General features: G+C 51.2%; 1 protein-coding gene across 4 annotated transcripts in view; it reads right to left on the reverse strand.

The window, feature by feature from the left end:
- Positions 1-7,210, reverse strand: part of FAM193A (family with sequence similarity 193 member A) — a 163,413-nt gene extending 156,203 nt beyond the window's left edge. For 3 of the 4 annotated variants that reach the window (XM_053901764.1, XM_053901765.1, XM_053901763.1), the window contains exon 1: positions 5,580-5,708. The gene's annotated coding sequence lies outside the window, so the exon portion shown is untranslated. Of the gene's footprint in view, positions 1-5,579; positions 5,709-7,085 lie in introns of those variants that run through there. The other variant, XM_053901767.1, reaches the window with a different exon arrangement.
- Positions 7,211-9,714: the final 2,504 nt, after the last annotated feature.

Raw genomic sequence — 9,714 nt, forward strand, 5'->3', positions numbered from 1 at the left:
CATGATCTCACAGTCTTTGAGTTCAAGCCCCACATTAGGGCTCTGAGCTGACAGTGCAGAGCCTGCTTGGGATTCTCTCTCTCTCTCTCTCTCTCTCTCTCTCTCTCTCTCTCTCTCTCTCTCTGCACCACCCCCTGCTTGTGCTCTCCCTCTACCAAAATAAATAAACATTTAAAAATATATTTAAAAAAATTAAAAAAAGATTGAGTTGCTATGTCAACAACACAGGTGCACCTCAACGTTGAGCCAAAGAGCACTGGCAGAGCGCTTTCACAAGAAATTCAAATACAGCCCAAATGCAGAACAGTGGTGGGATGACTGCAAAGGGGAACAAGGAAGCATTTTAGGGTACAGGGAATATTCTATATCTATATTCTATATCTTGGTATACTGGTTACATGGGTGTGCACATGCATAAAATACTCAATCACACAGGTGCTCCTTGCAGCTGCACCAAATTGTTAATCTTAGTTAAAGCACATAAGGTTCTAGATCTTTATTTGACATACTCCCTCAGGTCACTAAGGCAAATGTGAACTAGGGAGAAAGTTACGACTGAACTTCATTTCATCACGGCAGCAATGCCTGCAACACACCCCAATGTGCCTCGAGATTCATAATCATACCATCTAACTATGTATGAATGTGCTGTAGGATGGCCTTTAAACATTATTAATAGTATCTCCTTCTTGCCACTTTTCCTTGCTGAAAAGGATTTATGTTATTACAAATGCTCCCTATACTACAACAGGTTTCTCTGACTTTAAAACTTCATTCATTCATTCATTTAAACAGAGAGAGGGAGAGAAAGAGAGAGAACATGAGAGGAGCAAAGAGAGAGGGAGAGAGAGAATCCCAAGCAGGCTCCACACTCAGAGCAGAGTCCTATGGGGGGCTTAATCCCAGAGCTGTGAGATCATGAACTGAGCCGAAATCAAGAGTAGAACGCTTAACCGACTGAGCCACCCAGGTGCCCCCTGACTTTAAAACTTTAATATCGCAGTTTGGAAATGTACTTTGATCCCTACCGCCAAATGGCTTCCTTTTACAAATCTCTAACAGCATTACAAAAACAGCTCTAAATTCCCTTTTGAGTCCTCCATGAGTGTAAACTATGTGTAAGTTGATATTCCAATAGCCAGTGACTGGGTCAATTTCCATAATAGAGGAATTCTGGTTTTTGCAAATAACGTGGGCGTGACTGAATTTTGCACACCCATTCAGAAAACAGAACTGTGATTGTGTAAATATTTTTATTTTGTATATAATACCTAAATGTTTAATTGTTAAAAGGTGAAAAAGCCAAGATCAGTTTTATTTGAAAAAGAAAAAATGCTGGTAATATCAGGTTGTAAAGTACTATTCATCTTTTTGCTCCGTAAGTAATACTCACTGTAGAAAAGTCTTAAAGTTTGAGGAATGTGCAAAAAGGAAAAAAGAAAGCCATCAGAATTTCCACCCCAAATTTTTTTTTTCAAGTAGGCTACATGTGGAACCCAAAACGGGGCCTGAACTCACAAAACGTGAGATCAAGACCTGAGCTGAGTTCAAGAGTCAGAAGCTTAACCAACTGAGCCACCCAGGCGCCCCAACCACAAAATATTTTGACGCATATCGTATCAGACTCTCCTATGCAAATATATACACACAGATATTTTACAAATATGGGTTCATGCTACAAATGTTTTCTATTGTGGGGAGCCTGGCTGGCTCAGTTAGTAGAGCATGAGCCTCTTGATCGCGGGGTTTTGAGTTCAAGCCCCACACTGTGTGTAGAGGTTACTTAAAAATGGAATCTCTGGCGCACCTGGGTGGCTCAAGTCATGATCTCGCAGGTCCTTAGTTGGAGCCCAGCATCGGGCTGCTGTTGGATCTTCTGCCCTCTTCTCTCTGCCCCTGCCCCACTTGAGCTCTCTCTCTCTCAAAAATAAACAAACATTCAAGAAAAACAGAATCTTTAAAAATTATTGATGAGGGGCACCTGGGAGGCTCAGTCGGTTAAGCCTCTGACTTCAGCTCAGGTCATGATCAATATCACGGTCTGTGAGTTTGAGCCCCTTGTTGGGCTCTGTGCTGACAGCTCAGAGCCTGGAGCCTGCTTAGGATTCTGTCTCTCTCTCTCCCTCTCTCTCTCTCTCTCTGCCCCTCCCCTGCTCACGCGCTCTCTCTCTCTCCCTCTCTCAAAAATAAATAAATATGTTTTTAAATTATTAATGAGCTACAAACGTTTTCTGTTTTATAAGCTTCCTTATTCACTCAATACACCATGAACATTATGAAAATTATATTTTAAAATAGAAATGCAAAACAATAAGATATATTCATGATACCCTTCACCACCAACTTTTCATTTCAGGGCCAACCCTTTATTGTTGCATCAGAGCAGACCACCAAATGAGGCTATTAGAACGGGGCTTATCCAAGACCCAGCCATGCCCACTGTTCTTGACCGCATACTGTGTTCCCATTCCACAAGCGGAAAAAGCTTGATCGATAGCATCCTGTGGCAAAGTCCTTAATAAAGTCCAGCCCAGCCTCCTGGAAAATAATGACTGTGTACATACGTAACAGTGCGTGCCACCAGGCACTGTTTATTTATTTAATTCGTACAATAACCCTAGAAGCTAGGTGCCAGATCACTTAGAACACTGAAGCAGCCTGAGGTTTGACAGCTTGCTTGAAGGCACAGAGCCTATCAAGTTGTATACTCAAGTTTTGCAGCCAAAGACTCTATAAGCTACACTGTATCTTCCTACTTACCCCTCAGCCCTTACTTCTGTGTAGAAGCCACCCACATGCACAAAGGCCCTCTGTGCCTGAGCAGCTACCCTGATGAAGGTGGTCCTCGGCTAACACTCAGTGCTGTGCCCAGAACACAGGACGCCTCCTGGGAATCCAGACCGTCCTTCCACTCTTACTCCTCTCTCAGATACCTTCTGCCCTGGTGACCCTACATAGAATGGAAAGGATGCAACCCCGGAATCAATCAGAAGCTTCTTCTGGAAATGCAAGGCCAGTGCCCTCTCTGTTGTTTGTTGACAAACACTTCTTTGAATGCCTCTTCTGCACCAGACAAGGTTCCCCCAAAGAGTTCACCATCTATGGGGAGACAATCCAGAGGCTTCAGAATTACAGTACAAATTTTTGTGATCAGTTATCAAGAACACTTTCAGCTTTGCCACCATGGGTATCTTTCATGCACTGTTATCAAAAATACTTGTGAAGATTTTTTAAAACTTAAGATACTTTATTTAATAACATTGTCAAGTTAGCTAACATATAGCGTATACAGTGTAGTCTTGGCTTTGGGAGTAGAGTCCCATGATTCATAGCTTACATACAACACCCAGTGCTCGTACCAACAAGTGCCCTCCTCAGTGCCCATCTCCCATGTTCCCCTCTCCCCCACCTTCCCCATCCACCCTCAGTGCCCATCACCCATCTTCCCCTCCTGCCCCCCCCCCATCCACCCTCAGTTTGTTCTCTGTATTTAAGAGTCTCTTATGTTTGCCTCCCTCTCTGTTTGTAACTTATTTTTCCTTCCCTTTCCCTATGGTCTCATGCTAAGTTTCTCAAATTCCACATATGAGTGAAAAAACTTAAGATACAACTTTACAGAGAATGTTTCTCAGAGCGCAAGTCACAAATCAATAGAACACAGTAAAGTAATTCTGTGTACTACAACCGTTTTATTAATGAAACAGAATGAAATAGAAAAGACAAAAAAATATCAGAATATCATTTTGTAGGGGCGTCTGGGTGGCTCAGTCGGTTGAGCACCTGACCTGGCTCAGGTCACGATCTCACGGTCTGTGAATTCGAGCCCCACATCAGGCTCTGTGCTGACAGCTCAGAGCCTGGAGCCTGGTTCGGATTCTGTGTCTCCCTCTGTCTCTGCCCCTCCCCTGCTCATGCTCATGCTCTCGCTCTCTCTCTCTCTCTCAAAAATAAAAACATTAAATATATATATATACACACCACTTTGTAAAACTTCTGTTGTGTAAGAGGAAGCAGGCACTACAGGTCTTAATATATCTTATTTCTCACAGGGGATCGTGGTCAAAAACCTTGACTCATAAGTTTAACAGTAAGGCAGTCTTGTCAAAAATCATACTAGATAGATGGTTATATATGAGTTTGAGTAATGGAATAATAAACTAAAAGAAGACTGTTTTAGCTAAATATTGCAAAATAAATGGGATTTATTAAAACCTGAAACAATAGTATCACCAACTTGTTTTTACTGAATGGGTAGAAGTGGTATATTTTACACCAAGCTATAGCAAATATTATCAACATTTTTGTAAAGGATTTGCATAGGCAGACGGCCTACTCTTACCTCCCCAGCAGCAGCAAACACTACCCTTAATTTACAGCTCAAAGATCCAAATGCCCAAACTTCATCCTTGACCCCAACAACTACACCTGTGTTGCTCTCCAGGGTGTTCGAAAAGGGTAACCTCTGTAGAATGAAGTCCAGGCCTATGATCCAGGATCCCAAACAAACGTGACAACATCATCGAAAGAAAGCTCCCACAACCGCACTTTTTACACTACAGAGAACACTGAAAATACTTTAAACTGAAACGAAAGTACACACGCGTTACTGTATGTTCACTTAATAGCAAAAGCATCAGAAAGCCATACCACGTGCAATCATGTATCTGCTCTCACTACAGACCATTCCTACACAATATTTAGAATCTTGCATAAAACACTTTGCCTCGTGATTTCGCACACAAATACTCCTGATGAGGCTTTCTTTTAAATTGCAAATGTCTTTAAAAGAACTGAATTTAACAGTTCTAAAGACGCGACTTTCGCAAAGTCCGTTATCTTTCAGTAGCCAAGTGAACGACTGGAAATGACCGTGTCAGGTGCACACCCTCCTACTACCATCGTGTCTTCTGAAGTGTTGTGACCGATGTCAGAGGAACAAAGGTGCAGCAATCCACAACTGGTACATGCACTGTGTGCTTGCTGCTTTCATCAACAACACGGGAGAAAAAACTCATTTTTCAAATTCCTTAAGTTCAGACACTGAATATATGTCTGAGTAACCAGACCCCCAATGACCCCTAAAACTTTTTTAAAAAGCTGGGCTCCGGAAGACTGTCAGGTGGCCCTCAAACGACCGTATCGGAGCCGAAAGAGAAAACTTCGAGGCAGGCACTACTCAGTCATCACTTGCCAGGGATGCAGAAGGCAGCCGCCGTGGAACAACATTTGAAAGCACTCCCAACTACGAAGGGAAGCCCCGCTCGTCACCTGACTCCTAATTCTCCTGGAATTGCACACCAGCAATTTCAAGGACGCGCTCCGCGCGGGGCGAGATGGCACCACCCCCGGGTCCGTGACAGCGGCGCGCAGGTGGGCAGAGGCACAGGCAGCGCCGCGCGCCGCACCCAGGAGATGCCGGCACCTGGCGCGGGCAGCCCGCGGGAAGGCTGTCACCGCGCTAGCCGCCGGCGGCCCCGGCCCCGGCCCGCCCGTTAACCCGCGCGGAGTCCGGCCCCCGGCGGGAGGGCCGCCCGCGTCCGCCCGCCCACCCCGCCCCCGCCCCCGCCGCCGCCGCTTACCTCGAAGTAGCCTCCGGGGGCGGCGCCGCCCGCGCCCGCGCCCGCGCCGAGGGGCCCGTTGGCCGCCGCCGCCGCGCCGCCCGGGGCCGCCAGGCCCGCGGCCTGGGAGCCGCGCAGCGCCGCCGCCGGGCCGGCCTTGCCGCCGCCCGCACCGCCGTTGCCCCCGCCCGAGCCGCCGCCGCCGCCCCGCTTGTTCTTCCGGCGCTTGGCCCCGCGCTTGGCGTCGGCCGGGCTCATGGCGGGCGGGCGGGGAGAGGGCGCGGAGCGGGCGCGGGGCCGCGGGCGGCGGCGGAGGGCGGGGAAGGCGGGGAGGCTGAGGCGGCGGCGGGGCGCTCCGGCCGGCCGAGGGCGGGGGGGGGGCGCTACGCGGGGTCGCCTCCGGGCGGGGAGGGCCGGGCGGGCGGGAGCTGCGGGGAGGCCGCTGGGCGGGAGGAACAGCGAGTCCACCGGGCCCGGCGCCGCCGCTGACCAGAGTTAGAGTCCAATATGGCGGACACAAGGGGAAAGGGATCCCAGTTTACGTCGGGGGAGGGGGAAGGAGCGGCGGGGAGGGGGAGGGGTGTGGGCGCCCTCCCCCCCCCCCCCCACGCCTTACTCCGCCCTCCCGAGCGCCGCTCCCCCTCTGCCTCGCCCGCCCCCTCCCGCCGTTAACGAGCGCCGGCGCGCAGGGCACGCCGGGAGTGGGAGTTCGCGCGCCCGCGTCGCCGCCGGGGACACACGGTGGGATGACCACGGTTCCCGTCAAGCCTCGCGCGGCCGAGCGCCCGGACGCCGAGAGGGGCTGAGCCGGGGGCTGGGGGGAGTCGCCTGCGCCGGTGACGTCACCGTCGCTGTACGCACAGCCCAGTCACGCCCGCGTCGCTTGGCCTTCTGGGAGTTGTAGTTGGACGGAAGGGCCGTGCCGGCGCGAGGCACCGTCGCCCGCGGTGGACGAACTACAGGGTTGGAGACGAGGAGTTCCGCCTCTTTGACAGGCACGCATACGCCCCGGCGTCCTGCGCCCCGCCCCCCGGGTGCCGCAGGCCGGCCCGGCCCCCGGGATGCACCAGGCCGGGAACCGGGCTCTGGCCCGCCGGGAGGGGCCCGGTGACCTTGGTCCGGCTCTGGGTGCGAGTCCGCCTCCCCCACTTTCTGGCTCTGTGACCTTGGGCCGGTCCCCTAGCCAGAACCCAGGTGACTCGCTGGGGATGAGAACGACCTGCCTCGTGGGCTTGGGTGGGGTTCCGGAGGGCGCCTGGCCCAGCGGTGCGCGGAGCTGCTGCCCCGAGAGCCCGGGCGCCTCGGGTCGGGGTCCGCCCTGGGAGATGGAGCAGCCTGTGCAGAGCAGCCGTGGCTGTACCAGGGCCCGGCCCGGCACACCTGTCGGTTAGCGTAGGACCCCAGGGCCTGCAGACGCCCTTCCCGAGCTCGCCCTCTCCCTGCTCCCGCGTCCGGGGCTCTGGTGCCTAGTGACCGGGCAAGGTCCCGGATGGTCCCGACGTTTCTCGCGACCTCGCGTTCACCCACCTCGCAGGGCGTGCCTCCGACCGTCCCAGGCCTTCCAGTGCTCTCTGCCCCGCGGGGCCTCAGACTCCCAGGTCAGAAATCTAAGCTCTCCGCCTGGACCCTCTTCCTCCCCGGGCCGCTTGCCCATCATCAGCAAGCCCCAGGTACAGTTCTGCCCTTAGGACAGGAGCGGTCCTTTGCCTAGGCCCTGCATTCCTGAGCGCCCCACTTATCGCAGTCACCGAGACACCAAAAACATCCTTTCCCCCTCGGGTTCTGTGGGTGGTTACAGGGCCGAGATACCGTTAGCTCTGGGCCTGCCCACATCTCTTTGCCTAACCTCACCCTTGCCCCAGCTGCAGTCACCGTCTTCAAATCCTCTGACCCATTCTTCATGACACAACCAGAATGAGCTAAATCAACCCTCTGCTTAAAGCCCTTCAGGGACTCTACTTGTCAGCAAAATAAAGGCCCCTCCCCCCTCCCAGAGGGTTTTGGATGACCCTGCCCTGACGGTGGTGTTTGAGAGAGTGGGTGGGGGAAGCCTGCTCAACCTCCTTTGACACTCCTCCAGGTAAACAAAGTCTTGGGCTGCTCCCCACCCCATGGGGGCTGGGTCAGACACTCCCTTCTCCCACAGCCCCTTTGCTTTCCTTTATCATAGCACATAGACACTAGATTGAGATTTTTGGTATTCACCAGTATCCCCGGAGAGGTCTTAGGGGGCTGGGAGGACATGGGAGTGCCTGACTCATGCACCTGTGAATCCCAGCTCCTGCCAAGCAAGGGCTGGGCACACACCAATCCAGTATTTGCTGGATGAATGAATGACATAATAATGACCATTTGTCAAATAGTTATGTACCAGCCACTCTGCCTGCTGCTGTATCCTCTCATCTAATCCACATAACCACTCTTGAGATAGGCACCATTAGCTCTATATTGTGGATGAGAGACTGAAGTTCATAGATGTTAAGGGATTTGTCCAAAGTCATCCTGATAGTCAGAGGCAGGGCCGGAATTCCAATTCAGCTGTGGCTCTGGTGTGACTTTTAGGTTCTGGCTGAGCACAGGGTGATACAGTTGGGAGTTCCTCTGAGGGCCACAGACCAGGGAAACTTCTCTAAGGTGAACTGAGCAAGAGCCAGTCACTCACAGAAAAGGCATTTCAGCAATGCAAGACTGTGGAGCAGAGACAAGCTCCCTAGGTCCCAGGAAACTACAAAGCCAACTGTGGCTAGAGCAAGTGAAGATGGTCGAAACTGCGGTCATCTGCAAGGATGCCGGATTTTGTTCTAAATGCAACTGGGAGCCATGGAGGGTTCTGAATAGAGTGTGTCAGGGTAGGATGTGTATTTTTGACAGAACTCCAGATGTTGTATAGAGAATGGATGTCAGGGGAGCAAGATTGGGGTGCAGGACACTCCTGACAACCTTGTAGGGTGCAGAGGGTGCTTCTGGCAAACAAGTGATGAAGCAAAGACATGAGCAGTTGTTCTCAACCTTTGTATTTCATTAGCTTCCCCTGAGGAAAAATGCATAAGAAATTAGGGGGGGGGGGAGTTAAATACTAAGGAATAAGATTTTGTCTGGCAAGGCTAAGCTCTGGAGGGCCACAAAACATTGTAATATCTAAAATTTGTTTCTCCCCCTAAGAATTCATCTTCACCCCCCCCCCTTGAGGAGTGTATTAGCATTCACCACAGAAACAGTACCAACCTCTATGTACGTGTGTGTGTGTGTGTGTGTGTGTGTGTGTGTGTGCAAGAGAGGGACTGAGGCTGATTTATTGTAAGGAATTGGCTCACAAAATGATGGAGGCTGGCAAGTCCTGAAATCTGCAGGCAGCAAGCTGGAAACCCGGTTCAAGTCCAAAGGCCTGACAACCAAGCAGGTCAATGGTATAATTCTAGTCCAAAAGCCTGTAGGCTAGAGACCCAGGAAGAACTGCTGATTTGGTCTGAGTCCTGGGGTAGGAAACAACGATGCAGCTCAGAGATACTCAGGCAGTGGGAGCTCCGTCTTTTCTTTGTCTTCAGGCTCTCAACTGATTGGATGAGTCCCACTGACATGGGGGAGGGCAATCTGCTTTGCTCAGTTTACTGATCCAAATGCTAATCTCATCTTCACAAATACATCCAGAGTCACACTTGACCAAATGTCTGGGCACCTGTAGCCCAGTCAGGTTGACACAGGAAATTAACCATCACAAGGGAGAATGTACAACATAAAGGCCAGGAAAGGTCTTATATACGCTTAGAAGTAAGAGAAGCTCAGTCCAGCAAGAGTGTGAGTGGTCACAGGGAGGTGTGGGCAGCGACCTTAGAGAGGACTTAAGCTTGGTGATGGCTATTCAGCACACTGAGAGCCTCTTAGAACTAACTTGCAGGGAAAGGCAGCATATGTTGGATATGTTTTTGTAAAAGTGAAGTTTTATTACTTTCATAATGCAATAAATATTGTTGGGGCGCCTGGGTGGCTCAGTCGGTTAAGCGGCTGACTTTGGCTCAGGTCATGATCTTGCGGTCCGTGAGTCCGAGCCCCGCGTCGGGCTCTGTGCTGACAGCTCAGAGCCTGGAGCCTGTTTCAGGTTCTGTGTCTCCCTCTCTCTGACCCTCCCCCGTTCATGCTCTGTCTCTCTCTGTCTCAA

The sequence above is a fragment of the Panthera pardus genome, unplaced genomic scaffold (assembly GCF_024362965.1).
Source record: "Panthera pardus isolate Hobbes unplaced genomic scaffold, ASM2436296v1 HiC_scaffold_13, whole genome shotgun sequence".
Classification (NCBI taxonomy): domain Eukaryota; kingdom Metazoa; phylum Chordata; class Mammalia; order Carnivora; family Felidae; genus Panthera; species Panthera pardus.